Below are 22,119 nucleotides of genomic sequence, written 5' to 3'. Positions count from 1 at the left end.
TAGCCCAGGGTCACCCAGCTGGCTTCATGTGTAGGAGTGGGGAAACCAACCCGGTTCACCAGATTAGCCTCTGCCACTCGAACCCAATATTCCAGATCAGAGTCCACTGCTCCAAACCACCGCTCTTAACCATTACACCTGATTTGCAGATTCTGCACCATGACTTCTGTATGTCCAGAGCTAAAATACAATAACATCTATGCTCTTGGGGAGGGTTGAAGAAATGTGTAAGGTAAAAGGATCTGCATTAACTTGAATCAAACCCATCTCGCTCCAATAGGCAGAAGCTCTCCCTGATCTTGGACCTTGCCATTCAAGAATTTTTAATAGGTTAATAGGTTTAATAGGTTAATTTTTTTAAGTTAAGACTAGAGTCTTGTGCGCACAAATGTATGTGCTGTACCACTCAGTTGTAGCCTCTATGGTCTTGCCACCATGTGTTGCAATGTAAAAGACAACTTATATAACTGAAGCTACCTAGTGATAACTGAAGCATTACTGATTCAGTTGTCATGACACACTATACCCACCCATGGAGCAAAGCTCATCACATTATTAATTTATCATTTGGGAACAACTCCTTGAGTGGGACTAAGTGCAGGACCAATCATTCCTGTCATATAAGTTTCGCCTCTATTGTTTAAGCTGACAACAGAGTGCTAAAATATACACTATATGTGATTATGTGCGGACTAATTTTTAAAACCCTCTTTGTCACTCCGTGCAGCACCAAACTCTGCAAGGAGAAAGGAAGGGCTTCAGGCTTCCACACTGTTTTTACCACTGGAAATGGTCATTTGTTCCTTCCTCAGGCTCCACATGGCCTGGAATGAGGTGGGAATCCCTGATGAAACTCATGTCACAGCATTTATTTTGGCCCTGAATAAGCTATAGAAACTTACACAGAAATACAGGCACTATTCTTCGCAGAGACATCTTCTGCTATGCAGCAATTCTACAACTCCCTTTCAGCCTAATAAAATTACCTCTATTTTTCTCATGCAATATAGGAAAGTCATTTTTGCACACTTCTATTATATCACACATAAATGGAGAAAAAACAGAATTTACAGACAAAGGAAATTTGCATTTACTCATAAGAAATGTGTGTTGTTGTTAGCTGCCTTGAACTACAAGAAAAAGTGGGACATAAATGTTTTAATACATGTAATAACTTTTAATAAACATACACATTTCCCTAGATATAATTACCGTATATACTCGGGTATAAGCCGAGCCGAGTATAAGCCGCCCCCCCAAATTTGAGGTAGGAAAAGGGAATTTCTTATTGACCCGCGTATAAGCTGAGGGTCAATAAGAAATTCCCTTTACCGGTAATGCTGCGCTCTAAAATGGCGGCTGCCATTTTAGAGCGCAGGGATGATCTTGCCCTTGACCCAGGTTGCCCTCCCGCCGGCCTCCCGGGCCCTCCCGACCCACCCCAACCCCAGTGCCATCCAAGGGGGGGAGGGGGAAGAGCCCCTGAACCCCCTACTCACCGGGAGAGGCGGCAAATCGGCACTCTAAAATGGCGGCCGCCATCAGCTGGCCGGGGGGGAGCGCGCTGGGGGGGAATCAGCTGCCCGGGGGGAGCGCGCTGGGGGGGTGGGGGGAATCAGCTGGCCCGGGGGAGCGTGCTGGGGGGTGGGGGGAATCAGCTGGCCGGCGGGAGCGCGATTCAGGCGGCTCCGAAGGAGAAACCGCCCAATTACCGTATTGACCCGTGTATAAGCCGAGTTGGGATTTTTCAGCCTTTTTGGGGGGCTGAAAAACTCGGCTTATACATGAGTATATACGGTATCCTATTCTACAGAATGGTGGTTATTGTTGTTGTTACTATTATTAATTTAAGTGCCTATAGAAAAGCTAAGTAGATTAATAGGTATCTCTATGTTAGACCCAGAGGTGTCACCTGCAAATATTTATTCTGTTTTGTTTCTGTTGCAGTTTAAGGATCAAAGCCATAACCAGCTGTTTCAGATGTCGAAAACAGGTAGAGTAAAAAGACCATATTACCTTTGAAGTTATACACTACCTATCAAGACTGTAAGTTGTTCATCTGTAGTTTGTTGTTATGGTTTAAAAAGATACAAAGTACACTTCACTTCAATGCTGAAGCATGCAGTTCTGATTCTTGCTCAACTGACAGGCCAGAGGGTGGAAAAAACATCCCCCCCACTCTACCTGTGCTACACACTCAGGGGCAAACAAGACTTGACACAGAAGACCCATGTTATCCTGCTTGTTTGTTTCATAATGTTAATTTGCAGCTCCAGATGCTTAGACGTACAGATAACAGTACCAGGTGGGGTGGGGGTGTTTAATTCTTTTCTGCCAAGCCTCTTCCACAATTTAAAATGCATCTAAACGCTGCAAATGTCTCTTGGGTTCAAACACATGAATCCTACTTTTATTTGCATTTTTAGGGACCAGGATCCAAAATGCTACTTCAGGTACACTCATTCCCAGTGGGATATGTTTACTTTTTAAAAACCCAGCAAATTCCTTTATGCCCTATCAAAAACTGTTTTTGAGCATCTCCTCTGTTTCAACAGAGGTTTGCTATGCAAAGGTGGTGGGGCTGCTGTTTGAGAAATATGTCCTAAGCCATCTAAAGGCACTGTAGTTAGTTGAGCTTTTTTTAAAATCTCTGACAAAAGTTTCTTCTTCCCCTCTTGGACATAAGTAGAAGAAATGATTGCTCTATTTCAGCACCAATACTGACTGCAGTTTTGATATCAGTTCAGTGATGAACCAGCTAAAAATGAGATGAGCTGGCCAAGGAGTTCTGTGAAACCATGATATGACTTTCAGAGCACTGCTTCCACACAAGTGGATAACTTACTTCTGTCACACACCAAGTGGCTACTATACCACATCATTTCCCTTAGCATGCTCAGAGTTTCATTCACTTCTTTTCAGCATCAGCCATTCTTCCCCAACATTCTATACTCAGCTGACTCATTCGAGACAAATACATAATCAGAGAGCTATGCCACAGGGCCTTACCACTGCTCACGGCTCCCCAGGGCTGGAAGAATGCAGCTATCCTGGGCTTTCCACCTGGAAAAATACAGACAAGACTGGGAAAAAAAATATTGGAAAGGACCAATGCCCACAAGTCTATGAACCTACTTAAGTGGCTAGAAGGCCAACAGAGACCCAAACCAGCCACCCAGGATGGTAATCAATACAGGACTGCTCATATACAGCCCAAGGCAAAGTTTGCTAAAACTTGCGGTGCCGTAAGTCTCTCTCTGCATGTATTATAATTAAAACTTTAGGACTTCAAAGGAAATTTCACCAGGATTTTGGAAAGATACAATTATGGAAAGCAGAAATCATGGGATAAGTATTTAGGCTTGTTCTGAGACTTAAGCATTCATTAGTTTCCCAAAGAGATAAATAATGGCTCTGATAGAGCTCAATTTGTTACTAGGTCCAAATGAAACCCATGAAAGGAGATAATTGTGATTAATTTAAATGTTATTTTTAATTCTCACCAAAAACAATAAGGGCAAATGTGGCTTTTCTCTCTAAAGACCCTTACAGACTCAAAATAATGTTACTCAAGCAACCAGTGATCACTGGATCTAATAAGCATGATATGCAATTCATTTGGTAGGTTAAATCAAGAAAGACCATATGATTCCACTGTCTCTAGTTATATCTGTGGTTACTTCCATTTTTCTTTAATTAACAAACATGCCGAGCAAACATTCAAAAAGAAAACTCCTTTGTGATATCTTAATAATACATTTCAGTGAAACAAGGCCATTGGTAGGACCCCCCCCCCCAAGAGAGCGCTACACTCCCCAAGCAACAATTTACTGATGGTCCCTGGCCCAAAGAGTGTCCGGCTTCCTTAACTAGGGCTGGGGCCTTTTCGGCCTCGGCCTGGTGGAACTCTCTGTCCAATGAGACCAGGGCCCTGCGGGACCTAATGCAGACAGAGCAGTTCCACCAGGACTACTGTTGAGGACACCAACGGTTGATATAATATCATAGCTGGCCTCCCTGCCTACCACTATTTCTGGGTGTTTTTTTTTAACATTTCTGTTCCATCTAATTGATTCCTTGCTGGGGTCCTGATTGATTTTCCCCGACTCATGGTTTTATTAGGCCTTATTGGTTTATTGTTCAAATTGTAATGATTTTAATCTGTCTTGTATAATATTGAATTTCTATGCTGTGACATTGGATTTTCTCCAATGATTGTTAGCTGCTCTGAGCCCAGCTTTGGCTAGGAAGAGAGCAGGGTAGAAATCTAAAATTATGGTGGTGGTGGTGGTGATGTTGATGTGGCATCCTCCCACTTCATTAGGGCATCTTTCTGATGTTCCAAGTAATGAGAATTCAGAATCTCAAGTAACTTTCTCAGTCCACAGAGAGAAAGATATCTGCCAAACTTCTGGAATAGGTGGATAACATATTGGAGAATATACATGGCACAATACAAGCCAAATTAAGCTCTTCTTGGGTCTACTGAGCGCAGTGGGAGAGATTTAAAAGTATTTAACTTTGTTTACATCATGCGTGTAAACCCCCCCCCCCCAAATATGGTAATTTGAAGCACAAAAAATGATGGTTTTGAGAAATGCCAACACCTGAATTATAAGCAACGTGGAACACAGCCTGAGAGAGAACAGAACAAAATTCATGTAGTAATACGTTTTACTGGATTAAGCAAACAAGCACAAAAACATTGTACAAGCATTTGAGCCCATTAGGGCTCTTCGTCAGTCTAGTTGTTACGCAATTTGAAAATACAGAAGCGTAGACAGGAAACCAGCTCTCTCAGGCACAGTGTAAAGGTATGATCTTGCTGGCTTCCTTGGTGAGACAGCAGCAGGCTGTCAGATTAACTTTACTGCTGCAGTGAAGGATTAAATCATGTTGTCTGGGAAGTTTTCCTCAGTCAGCTTCCCTTCTTTGTAATTTCAGTGAAATAAAGTGAAATAAACAAACCAGCCAAAGTCCATCCAAAACCACCTTCTGTGTTTTTATAGAGCTGTTGCTCAGACCCACTATCATCCCTGATTTATGAGGATTGTACACATGGCCAGCGATGGCTCTATTTATCTACTGTCAACTGTCCTTATTGCTACATTCTGGTCCACCGGCCCAATTCTGGCCTCTGGTTTTGTGTAAGAATATTCACAAATGTGAAGTTTGTCCAAAAATTAATGCAAAACACACACACTGTAGCCTCATATGCAACTTCAGTTTTAAAAGAAAATGCTTTGCTCAAACTGAGGGATACCTGTGAACAGCCAAGACACTAACTATGTTAATAGCCTTTCCCAGGACAACTGCCCAGACAAAATGAAGCACCACATGGCCACAGCTGAACAGCTGTATTGAGGCTGAATTGATGACACACGGCCCATTCCTGAGAGCTGCAGCGGCCAGGGACAGCATGGCTGAGGCACCGCCTCCAAAGAGGTTTGGCCGCTGCAGCAAGGGAAAGGGTATTTTAAAAATAAAAAATAAAAAAGGGGGAGAAAGCCCCATTGAAAACAGCGATGGTGCACCAACAAAAAGGTGGTGCGGCACCACCTTTGCTTCAGGGGGCATTCCCAGGCCAAAAGGGGTTTGGAAGCTGCCTAAGGGCAGCTCTGCCCCCTGGAACACCCTGGGAACACCTCCCGGAACGTTGGCGCAGTGAGGATGCCAGCAGAAGGCTGAGCCAGCATCCAAGGGCCACACTGCCACCACGATCCAGGGGGGGCGGTGTAAGTGGCACCACGCCAGCATCTGTGCCAGTTTGCTTGGCACAAGTGGCACGGACGCCGGCGTAGGGGTATCAGTTTTTTGTATAAAATACCCAGAAATGTTGGGGGGGGGGGATATAATATACACCACTTTCTTATAAAGCCCAAATTTATTGTATTGATTTAACAACACAAACTGCATCATTTATTACGTAGCTAGCATATAAAATTGTAATATTTGGCATATTTATGAAATATAAAAGTAGAAATGTTTTATTTTTCTATAAGAAAAATTGCAAAGTTTGCAAATGTACCCCTTATGTGACAGATAATTGCAAAATGCTGCACTCTTTGCTACCTTACCACATGTATGTTAATTTTGGCCTTCTGAGAGATAAAATAAAAATTGTCCAGTAAGCAAACTTCTTTTTTAATTTTATAATATAATAGTCAATAAAAAAGGTACAAAAAACACACCAAATACAAAATCATGAATACAACAAGAATATAAAATACAGAATATAGGAAAAGAGTCAAATAAAGTGAATTACAATGAGATTACTACTACCCTTAAATTGATCTCACATTTAAATCAAAATACTTGTTACCATCTTTAGCGTCATTAATAAACCCATTATTATCTGTTAATTTCTTAATAAACTATTGCTACACAAATTTATTATTAGTTTATGCCTACTATATAATAACAAACCGCCTCTTATTTAATTTTCTTATTTATAATATCTTAACATCATACAAAAAAATCTTACTTAATCTAGAAATTTTATCTCTCAGATCACACATTTCTCAAATCTCATCTTCTCTCTCAACTCTTGAGAAGAATATATATAGTATAGTTTCCATTTATCCTGAAGTTCTTTAATTGGTTTTCTGTTCACAAACAGCCCATTCCTGAGTTCTGAGGCCGAAAGAGCTCAGGAGGCACACAAGTGGCCATGCTGGCATTTGGGCCCAGGTCACTTGCACCGCCGAGAGTGGCACGGAAGCCAGTGTTGGCGCACTCAGGCTGGCCTCCCTGTGCTGGCGTGGTAAAGCAACCCTGGGATGCCAGCTCGGCTTCCTGCCAGCGTCCTGCCAGCACAAGTCCCCGTGCTGTCATCCCAGGGGGGCGTTTGGGGGCAGAGCTGCCAGTAGGCAACTTCCTGACACTTTTGAGGCTGAGAATGCCCCCTCCTGCAAAGCACTGGTGCACCAGGTTTTTCCTGGAGAAGCCTCGCTGTTCTCAATGGGGGGAAATGCCCCATTTTTTAGTTTTAAAATTTAAAAAGGCTTTTTAAAGCCTTTTGATGGCCAGGGAACCTTTTTGGAGGTGCTGTGGTGGCACCTTGGCCATGCCATCCCTGGCTGCCAAAAGGCTCAGGAATGGGCTGAAGTTTGTCAGTTTTGCCATCACCTCATAGTCTGTTTATTTACTCTTCCTCTCCTCTATATCTAAGCATTCGTCTGATTTCCATTTTGCTGCTACTGTGACTCTAGGAAAACAGCTCTTTTAGAGTTTTAGTGATGCCTGTTATATGATTCCCTGCAACATGTTTTTTGATTTCACTGGAAACTTGAATCTTTTCTCTGCATTTCCGCATGTATTTCTATCCAATACTTCTTTATTCTTTTGCAGGACCCCTACATATGATAAAAAGTCCCTTCATTCTCCTTGCATTTCCAGCATCGTCCTTTACACTTCCTGTTCATTTTCTGAATATCTTTAGGAGTTATATATCACTGATAAAACATCTCATACCAATTGTTGATTGGAATTTCTTCTCCTAGGTTTTGCATCCATTTCACTATACACAGCTTAACTTGTTAAGTTTCTGTGTCATATTTCAATAATAGTTTGTAAATTTCCCCCCAATAAATGATTATATTATCAGATTTTTCTCAATAAATAAATTATTCCCAATGAATGATTGAATAATCAAAATTTCAAAATCAGTTAAGTCTCTTAACCCTTCATTCGAAAATTGGCAATCTTTCCTTAGTCTTGAGCATAATTGAAAATATAAGAGCCATTGCAAGTTTTTCCCCTCTCCTTCATCTCTTGACATGTTTTGACTTCTCCTTGAGAATTGATCATCTCCTGATATATTATATAGTCACTGTATTTCACTGCAAATCTGTCATAGTATGCTTCTATGGGAGACATTAATGGTGAGGGCATCGGAATTACTCTTCTTCGATTGAGTAAGCCACTCTAATTATATGACCCACGTTTTGTCACGTTTTCATCCCCAATGCTTTTTTTAATCCAAAATGGTTGTGTACTCCTTCTTCCATGTCTAATTTCTCTAATTTCATTAAACTTGATTCAGGATTTTTAATCCAATCTGCTATCCAGACTAATCCAGCCACTTGATAGCATGGTTTTATATTCGGCAGTGCCAATCTTCTTTTCTTCTTGTCTTGTAATACTCTGAATCTATTTCTTGGTTTCTTGCCATTCCATACAAATTGATTTATCTGTTGTTACCAACTTTTCAAGGTCTTGTTCTTGAGATAAACTGGAAGCATCTGAAATAAAAAGTTTGGGTAACACGTTCATTTTTATCGTTGAAATTCTTCCAAGCCATGAGATCTTTAATTTTGACCATCTCAATAAATATTTTAAATCTTTTTCAGTTTTTCCCACATTACTTTATAGTTATTTTTAAATAGGGTTTTATTCTGTCCTATTATTTTTAATCCCAAATATCTGACAGTATCCTTAGTCACTGTGCATCCTGTAATTTATCTGACAGCTTCTTTTTGTCTTGATAAAAAAAAGTATAATTGTATTCATCTTTTTCTTATTAATTTTATAACTCTAATACATTCCCTGAATTGTTAACATGGAAAATTAGAATAAAGCTGAAGAAAAACACCAGAATATTAATTGTGCCAAAATACAATCTAAGCAACATTCCTGAAAAATTTAAAGACTATGTAAAGAACAGATTTGCATTACTAAATTCAATGGAATGTAAACCATAGGAACTATGGGTTGAAACTAGAGATATTATCAAGGAAGAATGCGCAAAGACCATTCCTGTAGCCAAAAGAAATGAAAAGCCTCCCTGGAAGACTGAGGAAACTCTTTCAATTGCTAAAGATAGACGAGAAGCGAAAGTAAAAGGTGACAGAAACATAATCAAAAGTCTAAATGCAGCATTCTAGTGACTCACACATAGAGACAAAGATAACTATTATAATAACCAGTGTAAAGAAACAGAAGAGAACAACAAAAAAGGAAGAACAAGAGATCTGTTCCACAAGATCCAAGAAATCAAAAGGGAAATTTAAAGCGCTGTTAGGCATGCTGAAAGCTCAATATGGAAATATATTAACTGAACAGGACAAACTAAAGAAAAGGTGGAACAAATACACTGAAGAATTATACAGAAGAGATGAAAGGATGACAGATTACTTCCAAGAAGAATATTTTGAAGAGGAACCTGCAGTTTTAGCAAGTGAAGTGAAAGCTGCACTGAGAGCAACTGGGAGAAACACATCACCAGGAGTAAATGGGATATCAACAGAGCTATTCCAAGCCACAGAAATGGAGTCCATCAAAATCCTAACAAGAATATGCCAACAAATATTCCATGATAAGAAGCCACTTACGCTGGCGGTGGTTTTACGCCACCTCCAGAGAACTTTCAGCCCCGACACCTCGGGAATGCACTGTGAGACTGGGAAGGGTAACCTTAAAAAAGTTAGAAAAGTGTAAGGATGGGTCACCGGGGACTGAGATCAAGTTAACTCCAATAGCTACTCTTCAGCATTTTAGGCAGAAACTCTGATTAACAAGATGACTTTTAATTGAACATATTGTTTTAAAATATTATCTTGCATACACACAGATCACTTTCAGTCACACAGTGAAGATTTTTGTTCTGTTAAGCGTAAGGATGTGTCACTGGCAACCAAGATCAAGTCAATTCATACCATGGTATTCCCCATTACTATTTACGTATGTGGAAGTTGGACAATGAAGAAGGCTGACAGGAATGTGGTGTTGAAGGAGAGTTTTATGGATATCATGGACTGCCAAAAAAGACACATAAATGGGTTCTAGATCAAATCAAGCCTGAACTCTTCCTAGAAGCTAAAATGACTAAGCTGAGGCTATTGGCACATTATGAGAAGACAAGATTCACTGGAAAAGCCAATACTATTAGGAAAAGTTGAATGCAGCAGGAAAAGAGTAAGCTCCAAGATGAGATGGATTGACTCAGTCAAGGAAGTCATGACCCTCAGTTTGCAAGACCTTAGCAAAGTTGCTAATTATAGGACGTTTTGGAGGTCATTCATTCCGTACATCAGAAGCGACTTGATGGTACTTAACACAGACAAAGCTGTGGATTGTTTTATATAAAAAAAAATTCATAATACATCTTAGCTAAAACCTTGCCTTTCATGCATTCCAAAAGGAAAAAAATACTTGGTTTTTTTTCCAGTACTGCCAACTATCACCCTGTTTTCTTCTTCCTAATTATTGTTTTTGCAACAAAAGCCATAAACAGCTTCCCAGCTTTATAAGAAATTATTATCATGGGTAGAGGACAAAATTATTTGGGACGAAAGGAAGCTGGATTTCATAGAGGTGTTAGTACATTTGATCACTTCCATACTCTTGAGTTTATTATAGATATATATATCAGCTCAAAGGATGGCAAGTTGGCTGTAGCCTTTATGGACCTTAGAGCTGCCTTTAACTCAGTGCCTAGGCAGAGATTATGGTATAAACTGAAGAAATCATCTATTGACTAGAGTCTCCTATTTTTGATTTAATATGATTGGTCTACAGCTCAAGTAAGATGTGGTCCAACTCACTAGAGCTATTGTACTGAACAAAGGAGTGAAGCCAGGATGTATCCTCACTCCTCTGTTATTTAATTTTTATTTCTCAGTTTTAGAAAAAAATGAAGAGTTCTCAGACTTCTTCATGCTATTTGTTTTGAGTGAGAAAAAGCTTGTCTTAAGAAGCATTTCCCCCCGTTTGTTCCCCCTCTAGGCCTTCACATATTTTTCCTGAAAGGCAGCAAGCTAAATAGAATTCAGTGATTTATTACTTCATTTATACCCTGCCTTTCTCCCCAGTGGGAACCCAAAGCCTCTTACATCATTCTCCTCTCCTCCATTTTATCCTCACAGCAACCCTGTAAGGCAGGTTAGGCGGAGTGTGTGTGTGGGGATTCAAATCTGGGTTTCCTGGATCCTAGTCCAACACTCTAACCACTACACTACTCCATCTCCCACATATGTGCACAATACTGATAAGTGTCACAAGCCAGAATTCTTCTGTGTTATTTTTGGATTGGGTGGTATCTCTTATTACCTGAGCAGGGGAACCCACCCCCCCTTAGCATTGCTGAGAATACAAATGTTTCCTGCTCAATTTGTATAATTATTTTTACAGGTGAAAAAGTCATACTCTACAGCATATCCTGTACACATCCGAAGTATTCTACAATATGAATGAAGAGCTCACAGTACCAAGAAGAACTAGGGAGAATAAAATTATAGCCTCTTGATCTTTACAAGAATAAAGGTTATTCTTAAATAGAAATGTGGCTTAGAATGGCTGCCAAGTTTCTTGGATGTAGACTCTATTGTGATCCAAAGATACAATAAAAATGGCCAATATAACATGAATAATGAGTTCTTTCTTGATGTAGAATAAAGTCTTCTCTACTCTCTTGGGGAAATACATTTCTGTATCCATAGCTCTGTCCAAAATGAATATTTCATGTAGCCAGCACTAAAGCTGGTCTACACTTTTACTTTTGTGCTAATTTTGTCTGTATGGTGCGTTCATTGCACAGAAAGGCGAACAGCAATGCATACAAAATGAATGTGCTAAGCTGCCCCAAGATATCTCATATTAAACTTTGGGGAAACTTCTAAGTTTCAAAGTTTATATTTCCAGGCTCATAAATAGCATACAGAAAGGGTAGGATCAAATTCTAGCATTAAAAAAATATTGATTTTAAGAAAGAGTTAAGCCACTTACTTAACCTGGGCTCCAAAAAGCTTGGAAATCATAAATTAAGACAAAACTTAATTCCTTGGTGAATTTCTACTCCTGGACAAGAAAATATTTCTGGAAAAGTGTGTGCTATCTTATCCAAGATTGTCCTTACTATAATATCACAAACCTGAACAAGTAACTGACTTTTTTTTTTTTTAAGGAAAGACCAATTGGCAAGACACTGAATCAGAAATATTTGTGGCTTATAGAAATCCCTTTGACTTCAATTGTTTCAATATAGAGGATATAAATCCACATATATCCTTCCATTGCAATTTAATGGATTTGTGGATCAGGCAAACAGCTACATCAGCTCCCTTCTAGGCTTTCTCAGAAGCTCACAATCTGGTTTAATTAAAGTAATAATAGTGCTATAATGGTGGGTTTTAGTGGTTTTAAAATGTGATTTTATTATGTACATTTTAATTTAGACACCTTGGTGGCCCTTGTAAGGACAGAAAGGTAGGATATACATTTTGAAACATAAATTAAATAATAAATATTTGAAATGAAAATGAATGTAACTTGTCCTCAGAACACACAGAGGACTGTTGTTATCCTAGCCTTTATTTGGAAGTAAATCTTGCTGAGTTCAGTGGAACTTATTGATAAGTAACATTACATTCAAATGTCACATCAAGGCAACATGCACACAAGCTGTCTTGCTGCTCTGCTCATATGCTCACTATGCTCCTTTGTCACTAGGGTTGCCAACCTCCATTGGAGGAGGAAAAAAGACACCTCTGTACAAATATCCGGGGGATAAGAAAATCAGTACAGGAGCGAATATTATTGGAAATCAACAAATTCTTATTGTGACTACACACATATATATTACAAAAATAGTCGCGTTGACCATCAACATACAAAACGCAACATGCATCAGACACAAAAGGTGGGTAATAAATAGGGTGAGTACACTTCAGTCAATAATCTTTCTATGTTTCTTTTTCCACAGGAGCAGGTTTGTATGGACGAAAGGATGTCAATGGACACAAGTTCATCAAGAGGATACGATCGTTTCGAAGTCTCAAAATTCAAATCTTCATCAGTCCTTCATAACAGAAGTCTCATAAATTCCTATGTTATCATCCATGTTGCACAATCCCCTTAGGGTAAGGTTGCCAAGTATTGCAATATCAAAATATCCCAAGCAGGGTAAAATTCAAAGGTAGGATATACATTTTGAAACATAAATTAAATAATAAATATTTGAAATGAAAATGAATGTAACTTGTCCTCAGAACACACAGAGGACTGTTGTTATCCTAGCCTTTATTTGGAAGCAAATCCTGCTGAGTTCAGTGGAACTTCTTGATAAGTAACATTACATTCAAATGTCACATCAAGCCAACATGCACACAAGCCTGTCTTGCTGCTCTGCTCATATGCTCACTATGCTCCTTTGTCACTAGGGTTGGCAACTTCCAGGTATTAGCTGGAGATCTTCTGCTAATACAACTAATCTCCAGCCGATAGAGATCAGTTCACCTGGAGAAAATGGCCACTTTGGCAACTCGACTTTATGGCACTGAAGTCCTTCCCCTCCCCAAATCCTGCCTACCTCAGCCTCCTCCCCAAAAACCTCCTGCCGGTGGCAAAGAGGGATCTGGCAACCTTATTTGTCACCCACTTCCAGTTACCCATGCCGTTTATGTTACACACACACACGTCTCATATGGAGCTGAATCACTTTTGAGTTGTAAGTAAGCGTTGTAAAGGTTCTGGCTAAAGTCAATTTCACTTCGTTATGAATTCTGCAGCCTTTCAGAAAAAACTCTTGAACTGTCAATACTAACGTAATCTTTTGTCCATCTACATCAACATGGAATTATACTCTCATCTAGCAAATAAGACTAGAAACTTGTAATTAAATTTAGTTAAATAAATTTGCTCAGCCGTTTAATTTATCCCGTGTAATCAATAGACACAAGGAAAACCAAGTGGGAAAATGAAGCCTCTCTCTCAATTTCTTGCAGTATTCACTTTTATCATGTAAAAGAGTCCCTACACATTACTAATGCAGCAAAACTGGATCAATTAAAAATATCTCAAAGTAGTAAGCAAGCTTTCAAGTTCTTCATAATTGTTTTTCTTCAGGCTGGATTTTCAATATAAAATCAAAAAAGGAGGGAGAGGAATAGGAAAAGAGGTAAATAAATAGCAACGGAAGTTTGTTTTCTTAGCAGTTCATAAGATAATAGAGAACCAAACTACCCTGAAATGAGACAGTTTATCTTGGGTTAGTTTGGCTATCTGTGTGGATTCACTCCAGGGCTAATTCTCTACCCAAGTGACTCAAGAAGTTGTTTTGTGCTCCAAATTGGCAGGCAGTGCCATCTGGCCACCCCGACTGGTCTTAACAGCATTATAGGCCCCCGGGCAAAGCAGTGCACTGGGGCCCCTACCTACACAACCACACACAGGAATAAAAATTTAAATGATCGATAAAATTAAAGATATATTTATTGGTGCTTCCATAATGAACAAGTCCGTTTGTACATTATACTTCAGAATTTATTCTTAATCCAAACCCAAATTAACATTAATATTGCTCATTATCTTTAGTAAAACACATGCTAAATATGCATTTTCCAATAACTAATATTTATAGTTTGGTATAGTATTTATTTATTCATTGACAGCAAGTCACAACATACATAGATTAGCATGCGGGCCCTATGCTCATGGGGGCCCCGAGCAACTGCCTAGCATGCCCATGGGTTAAGATGGCCCTGACGAGGCATGCTACAGAGTCCATCTGTCACCTGTCTTGGAATATCATGGGAAGAGAGGCACATGTTCCCTCCCCACTGGTACGAAAGAAGAGGGGGCAAAAATAAAGAAGAAATAAACGTAGATTGTAGGGTAGAGGTATAAAACCCAATAAGAAAATTGCTAAAATAATAGATTTGTACAATTTTAGAATATATGGCAAACAAGTTAGATTTTGAAGCACCAAACTCATTTTATTTAGAATATAAAATAATTGTTGCATCGGAATGATTTTATGTCAGATTCTCATACTGGAAGAGCATCACAGATCTCTTATCCTTCCCAAAAATCTATATAAGCAGTCATCACTAATGAAGACAACCAGGAGAAACATCTTTTTTCTAGGGAAGCCATTATCATAGGAAAGTTTCTCAGTACAATTTCAACATTACAATAAAAATAGATTAAAGACTGCAAATAGTTTTCAGAGTCAAATCTATTCAAATCACAAGCCTGCGATTTGCTTTGAACATTTGCTTTGGGGCTTTAAAAGTGCTTAAAGTAATAAATTCTTGCATGCACTTAAAGAAACAGGTCCCCTTAATGGAAGCAATTCCGAGTTAGATGTTATCTTACAGCCAATCATATTCGTCTAAGTAAGGAAGAGCACGTGGAGCAGAATGGTAAGCTGCAGTATTGCAGTCAAAGCTCTGCTCACAACCTGAGTTTGATCCTGACAGAACTCAGTTTCAGGTAGCCGGCTCAAGGTTGACTCAGCCTTCCATCCTTCCAAGGTGGGTAAAATGAGTACCCAGCTTGCTTAGGGTAAAGTGTAGACGACTGGGGAAGGCAATGGCAAACCACCCTGTAAACATAGTCTGCCTAGTAAACTTTGTGATGTGGCGGCACTCCATGGGTCAGTAATGACCTGGTGCTTGCACAGGGGACTCACCTTTAACATTACTGTGGGCAACTGAAGCTAGACCAGAGTAAGGGCAATAAATACTTCCTGCACAGACACTGCCCTCACTCTGAATTAGCTCATGTTACCCTCAGAGTTACTACCCAGCCAGTTCTGAATAGCTGCATGATAACAGTCAATTACATACAGTGAGTTTGCCCCAGCTTGGATACTATTGGAAAGAAGGCTTTTTTTGGCAGCTTCCATTTTTGAAATAATAATAAGAACAACAACAACTTATAACCCTTATAACTCTGCAACAGAAGAGCCTAGACTCTTAATTTTGAAAAAAACGAAAACTTGGAATTCAGAGGACCAGATACATTTTTATAATGTTATAACACTATGATATATTAGTTGCCAATAGAAAAGGGGAAACTCCTCGGTGGCTTGAGGCGGATGGAAATCTCAGGGGACTGGGGCAGCGGAACCTCAGGGAAACTATGAGTGTCTGCTGCATTGTCAGGGTTGGGGAGCCAACACGCACTTCAAAGTCTCTTTTGGAGGCCTCAACAGGCCTCAGAGTAGAGAGAAGACGGGGTTCACAGCACCCAAGTCTTCCTCCACTTTTTCAACTGCCCTTCCTTGTAGCCAGTAAGCTGGGAGGAAGGCTAACCTGTCCTCCCACACCTGAGTCTCTGGCCCTTATGAAGGAAACTCCCTGTGGTATGCCTGCCCCTTCCTCTCCCTGTCTCCCTCAGGCTGCCCCATCCTCCTGGGTTGATTGGCAGGAACTATTGCTAATTGGGTGTGACTGGGCCAGGCCGGCCTCCAGCTTCACTCTCCACTTCTTTTATATGGCTGTGCTGCCTCCCCCCATCCAGCTAGTGCTGGTACATTAAGGCACACTGTTACCCCACACAGTAGCTGTTCCTCCATCACTTGATCCTTCTGGGTTGGGTGTGCCATTGGCCTCCTGGGCAGGCGTGGCTTCAACAGCCTACCACCTGGAGGACAGACTGCCCTGCTGTGTCGACTGATAGGGTCGAATTCTGCTGTATGTGGGCCATAGCCAGGCAGGCTACTTCTGCTGGTCCTCTCCTCTTCATCTCTAGTAAGTACAGGGTTGTTGAGGCTACCCCCAGGTGCAAACCTATCATGTGGAAGCTTCACTGCTACTGCGCTATATCAGCATATGCAATAGGAAACCACACTAGTCCATTCCTGGTTGAAAAACACCAATATCACTGTGCTAGAATGATGGGGCAGTTTCTACAGCAGCTTTCTGCACTCCATAGGATAAGTCATCAATTGCTTCATTGTCCACCCTTGTCAACATCTGTACGGGACACAACACATAATTATGGCCAAGAATTATGGGCCAGATTCATGTACAATCTCTTTATGGCCAGTTATGTCGTTTATGAAAACTCTGGGTCACTTTTCTCCCATCAACATTCTTGCAGTGTAGCAGTGATTTGAAAGTACCTTCATGGTAAAATTGCTTCCGCACGAATGTTTCTGGGCAATGTACAAATTACCACATGTCCTGAAAGATAGAAAAGAATGTCTGCCTTGTGATGACTTTTCCACCTTATATATGGTTGCCCGAGATCAATCATGGACTTAAGAAGGGAACAGAAATTTGACCACAGCAATTTCTTTTTAAAAAAATTAATAGATCAAATGGGAACTAGGCACACTGAGATGTAAGACAACGTTTGGAAGTTTCCACCAGAAGTTCCAGCAAACCATGCATAACACATTTAAATGCAAAGGATATTATTGGGCAATAAAAATAGCACCTGTGGTCATTTGTGCTATTCAAAGTACATCTTTGGAATTGGAAACTTGAGGAGTCAAGCTAGCTTAACGATTCAAACACCGTAAAGTAGCCTGAAGATATGGTTTTTCCTAGATTAATAAAGTATAACCCAAAGGACTATGAAGTCAAAGCACAAAGATGGAAACAGTCAAAGCTACAGACTTTTGACAGTACATCCTGAGAGAGACTATTTTATCTTCAAAGTGACACCAAAGAGCCAGAGTTTTGCTCACTGAGACAGCAGTTTCACGGTTGTAGTTATGCTACCAATGTCAAAATACATTTTGAAAACCAGCAGAATTATTACGCCAAGCCTCTGAAGACAATATCTTTCGAGTGTATCTTTTCTGCCTTCTATCAAAGGAGACATCTTTACGAATAACTAATTACAATGTGCATCAAAGTGATTCATGGCCAAATTCTGCTAAATTCAACTAGTTTACACTCATGATTAATCAGGCCCAATATGTACAATTCTCTACTCACTGCTAGAGGTCCCAAAATGTTTTTTTTATTGTTTTTACAAGTAAATCAAAGTAAGGATAGATGAAAGACCAAGAGAGCAATCCTAAACCTGTCTACTCACAATCCTATTCAAATCTAGCCAATGGGGCTTACTTCTTGAAAAGTGTTCTTAGGACTGCACTGTAAATGAAGTCAAGCTACACACCACCTTCTGGCAGCTGACACTCCACTTTCTTCCCATGTAAATGCTTGAGAAGACTGCATGTGCACCATCATTTTTGTTTTAAGAAATATTTTGCTTTGCATTTTTAAATTGTATTGAAATGTTTTGTATTTCTAAAATCCTTTCCCACTACATTTCCCCTTATGTTATTTCCAAGAAATATCTAAAGTTTTATATAATAATAGCAAAATAAGCTGGCATGTGGGGATCACTTGCTTTAACATAGCCACCTGCTTCTAAAGTCTATTTATTTAAATGTTTCTATCCTGCCTGTCAAGGAGGGAAGGCAGCATAGTATAACCCCATTTCGCCAGATCTCGGGAGCAAAGCAGGGTCAGTACTTGGAAGGGAGACCTCCAAGGAAGACTCTGCAGAGGAAGGCAATGGTAAACCACCACTGCTTTGCACTTGCCTCCTGCTGGGGTCGCTAGAAGTTGGCTGCGACTTGACAGCACTACACACACAAACCTCTAAAGTAAGGACTTCATCAAAAGCTGTCTTAAACAGAACTGCATTGCAGTCCTTCCTGAAAACTACCAAGATGGACTACCTAACGTCCTCTGGAAAGCTGTTCCATAGGGATCGTGCCATTGTCAGGAAAGCCTCTGGGAAGGGTATGGCTGGTCTCATTGGCTTGGACAGAAAAACAGCCAGAAGATGGAAGCTCATGGTGGCAGAGAAGGTCCTTTAAAGGTAGGTGTATATATTCCCTCTTCCTATATTCTGTCCAATAGTGAAAAATGTCAGTTTTGTCACCAACTATATCTACCTTGAAATTGTACAGAGACACTGCAAGAGATATTAAAATTAAATGTTGGTCAATGGGGAGTGGATAGAATGTTAAGAGCTAGATTTAGGAAATCTTAAGCAAAGTTACACCCTTCTAAGGCCACTGCTATCAGTGGGATTAAAATAATGCAACCCCTTCTTGAACTGTAAACCTGTGCTCACTATGTGGTCTGTGTATCTGTATGTACCCTGTTATTTTCCAAATTCACACATACACATTCACTTTTTAGTGCTTTTTAGTATCATGTTTGAAAATGGTCTGTAGCTACAATCCTACACATTTATTTGAGAGCAGGTCTCACCAAACTTCATAAGAACATAAGAAAAGCCATGCTAGATCAGACCAAGGCCCATCAAGTCCAGCAGTGTGTTCACACAATGGCCAACTAGGTACCTCTAGGAAGCTAAACAGCCTTAAGTGCTTTAACCGCTTCTCTTAGGGCAGTTGCTATAGCCCCATGATCCACTACCACCCCAAGATCCCTTTCTAGGTCTGTCGCTGCCAGCACCGATTCCATCAGAGGACATGTGAAGTTGGGATTTTTTGCCCCAATATGCATCACTTTACACTTGCTCACACTGAATCTCATTTGCCATTTTAATGTCCATTCCTCCAGTTTGAAGAGATCCTTTTGGAGCTCTTCACAGTCCAATTTTGTTTTAACCACTCTAAATAATTTGGTGTCATCTGCAAACTTGGCCACCTCGCTGTTCACCCCCAACTCCAGGTCATTGATGTACAGGTTGAAAAGCACTGGTCCCAACACAGATCCCCGCAGCGACCCTTTACCACTCAAACTCTAAAGGTCCTCGCAAGGCGGCACTTCTGGTTGTAAACCGGAAGTGCTGCATCAGCGCACATGTGCACAATTGCATGCCAGCCCTCAGCTGGTTGGCGGGCAGAGGGGCGCATTACCGGGGTTTTGCCCACCACCAGCAGGTACCTGGCAACCCTATCCCTGAGGGACCCCGCTGCTCACCTCACTCCATTGTGACAGCTGACCATTTATTCCTACTCTTCGCTTCCTATTTTTCAGCCAGCCCTCAGTCCATAAGAGAACTTGTCCTCCTATCCCATGAGTATGAAGTTTGCTTAGAAGATTTTGGTGGAGGACTTTGTCAGAAGCCTTTTGGAAATCCAAACACACAATGTCCACAGGCTCATTTCTGTCCACATGCTTACCGACACTTTCAAAAAACTCTAAAAGGTTAGTGAGACAGGATCTACCTTTTCAGAAGCCATGTTGAGTTTTGCTCAGCAGGGCTTGCCCTTCTATACGCTTCACAATTCTATCTTTAATAATGCTTTCCATCAATTTACCTGGAACAGATGTTAAGCTAACTGTCCTGTACTTTCCTGGGTCCCCCTGGAACCTCTTTTCATAGGATCAATCTATAACACTAGTAAACACCAGCACAGCCTTCAAAGCTTGAAAGATGACAGCAATAAGAGTAGGAAATTAGTGGCAACTGAAGTCAATGTCTTATGCCAACCACACCTAGACCACACCCATTCAGACAGGAATAGTTTAAGACAGCTGAAGCTTAGGCCTAGCTGAGTAAGGCAGCCAGGTATAATATTTGTGGGACAGATACAAAAATAATCAGAGGTACGATAGTTCTAAAAGCAACCTGACAGTGGTTGCCAAGAGTTTATTTTTTACTTACTGATAATGTTTCTTATTTTTCCAGTTCAAATTTATTTAAGCCTTATAAAACTAGTCTACATAACAAATAAAGGAAAATATTGCCACATGGTTCATGTTGCCATTAAATTTACTATCAAATAATAGACGTGTCAAGTACAGCTGATGATACATTGGGTAAATGAAGAAGAGTCCTTGAGTGGTGGCAGCAGTCTGTTGAGATACCAAACAGAAGCCTAGGCAACACACACAGAAACTTACAATCAGACTCGATTATTCAAGAAAAACTGTCTAAGTGAATAATGAATAATGAACTACAAGTACAAGACTTTTTGAAAACCCTCCAGCAGGTCCTTCCCTTATCCTCAATCACAATGCTAATGGGACAAGCAACAACAATGTCAATGCAACCTTAAGTAATGTTGACTTTGGGTGTTTGGTTAGAATCTCATCTTCTAGAAACAACTGACATTTAACTAGGTGTAGACTTATCACAACATGACATTCAGTGCTCCACAAATAAACAACACGGCAAATGTAATGCAAAGTATAAATTTTCTTGTAAAGACAAATTAGACGTAAAGATTACTTTAAAAAATGAAATGCAACAATGGAAAACATTATGCCCATCTATGTATATTCTGTAAAATATAAATGTGCTCACCATGCTCATGATCTAATGCTATGGCTTGCTGTGGTACCATGCTAGTACTTAGGATGGCTGGATATCTATGCCACATGCCTCCAACATCTAGCACATGGGCCAAATACAACCCCCAGGGAGTGGCCCGTCTCAGAATCATAGCAAAACATTTTTGAGATGTTCAGATTTAATTCCACTACAATTACATCATGAAACTGAAGTATAATAAAGAATTACTGACAAAAGGAAAATAGGTATGAATAAAGCCTCTAATGCATTTAACTCACGTCCAATACTCGTAGGCTAAGTGTGGACCTTAGACTTTGACATTCAGTTATGATGTTGCCACATCAGAGTTACTGAGTGGTTAAGATTGAGGAGGGACACACAATGCAGCGAGTCATAGATGATGTGGCCCACTACTAAAAAACTTGGATGTACCTGGCTTATTCCAATGCAGTATCAAATACATGATGTGCTGGCTTTGCAGGAGCTATTTGTGTAGATGTTTAACAAAAGAAGAAGATCCCTGCTGGATCAGACTAGTGGTCCATCTAGTCCAGCATCCTGTCTCACACACTGGCCAACTAGTTACTCTGGAGAGCCAACAACATAGGCCAAGGACTTCTCCTGATATTGCCCTCCTGGCACTAGTATTCAGAGTTTTATTGCCTCTGAATGCAGAGATTCCCTTTAGTCACCAGACTAGTAGCCACTGACAGACTTACCTCCATGAATCTGCATAATCCCCTTTTAAAGCGATCTATAGCTGTAGCTGTCACTACATCCTGACAACAAATTCCACATTTTAATTGCTTGTGTAAAGAAGCATTTTCTTTTGTCCATCCTGAATCTACTGCCCTAAAATTCAATGGATGCCCCTATGTTCTAATATATTTTTTAAAATAAAATTTATTTAATTAATTAAAAAGACTGCCCTTGAGTTGGGGGGGATCTCCACTCCTCCCTCCCCTTAATACGCAATAGTTCCTGATTGACAATTAAAGCGTCTTTCAAAAATCTTAGCTGTTATGTCTTCCCACTGATCAAGTTGATAAAGCTCCTGGCAAGTTATTGATGCTTTCTTGGTTTTAAAAAGTCATTTAAAGGTTGAGTGGGGAGAGACAGATTCAACAGAAAAGCTTAAGAATTTCCTGGGACTTCCAGATC

The 22,119-nt window shown here is 40.2% G+C and overlaps 1 protein-coding gene across 2 annotated transcripts in view; it reads right to left on the bottom strand.

The window, feature by feature from the left end:
* Positions 1–22,119, bottom strand: part of MAGI2 (membrane associated guanylate kinase, WW and PDZ domain containing 2) — a 723,148-nt gene that overhangs the window by 638,453 nt on the left and 62,576 nt on the right. The window contains exon 2 of one of the 2 annotated variants that reach the window (XM_056845940.1): positions 3,010–3,063. The exons of the other annotated variant lie outside the window; for it this stretch is intronic. The gene's annotated coding sequence lies outside the window, so the exon portion shown is untranslated. The remainder of the gene's footprint in view (positions 1–3,009; positions 3,064–22,119) is intronic. 2 annotated transcript variants of the gene reach the window in all.

Source organism: Euleptes europaea, chromosome 3 (assembly GCF_029931775.1).
Source record: "Euleptes europaea isolate rEulEur1 chromosome 3, rEulEur1.hap1, whole genome shotgun sequence".
NCBI classification, from domain to species: Eukaryota; Metazoa; Chordata; class Lepidosauria; order Squamata; family Sphaerodactylidae; genus Euleptes; species Euleptes europaea.
Note: the sequence above shows the minus strand (reverse complement) of the source record. Positions and strands in the feature narration are given on the sequence as shown.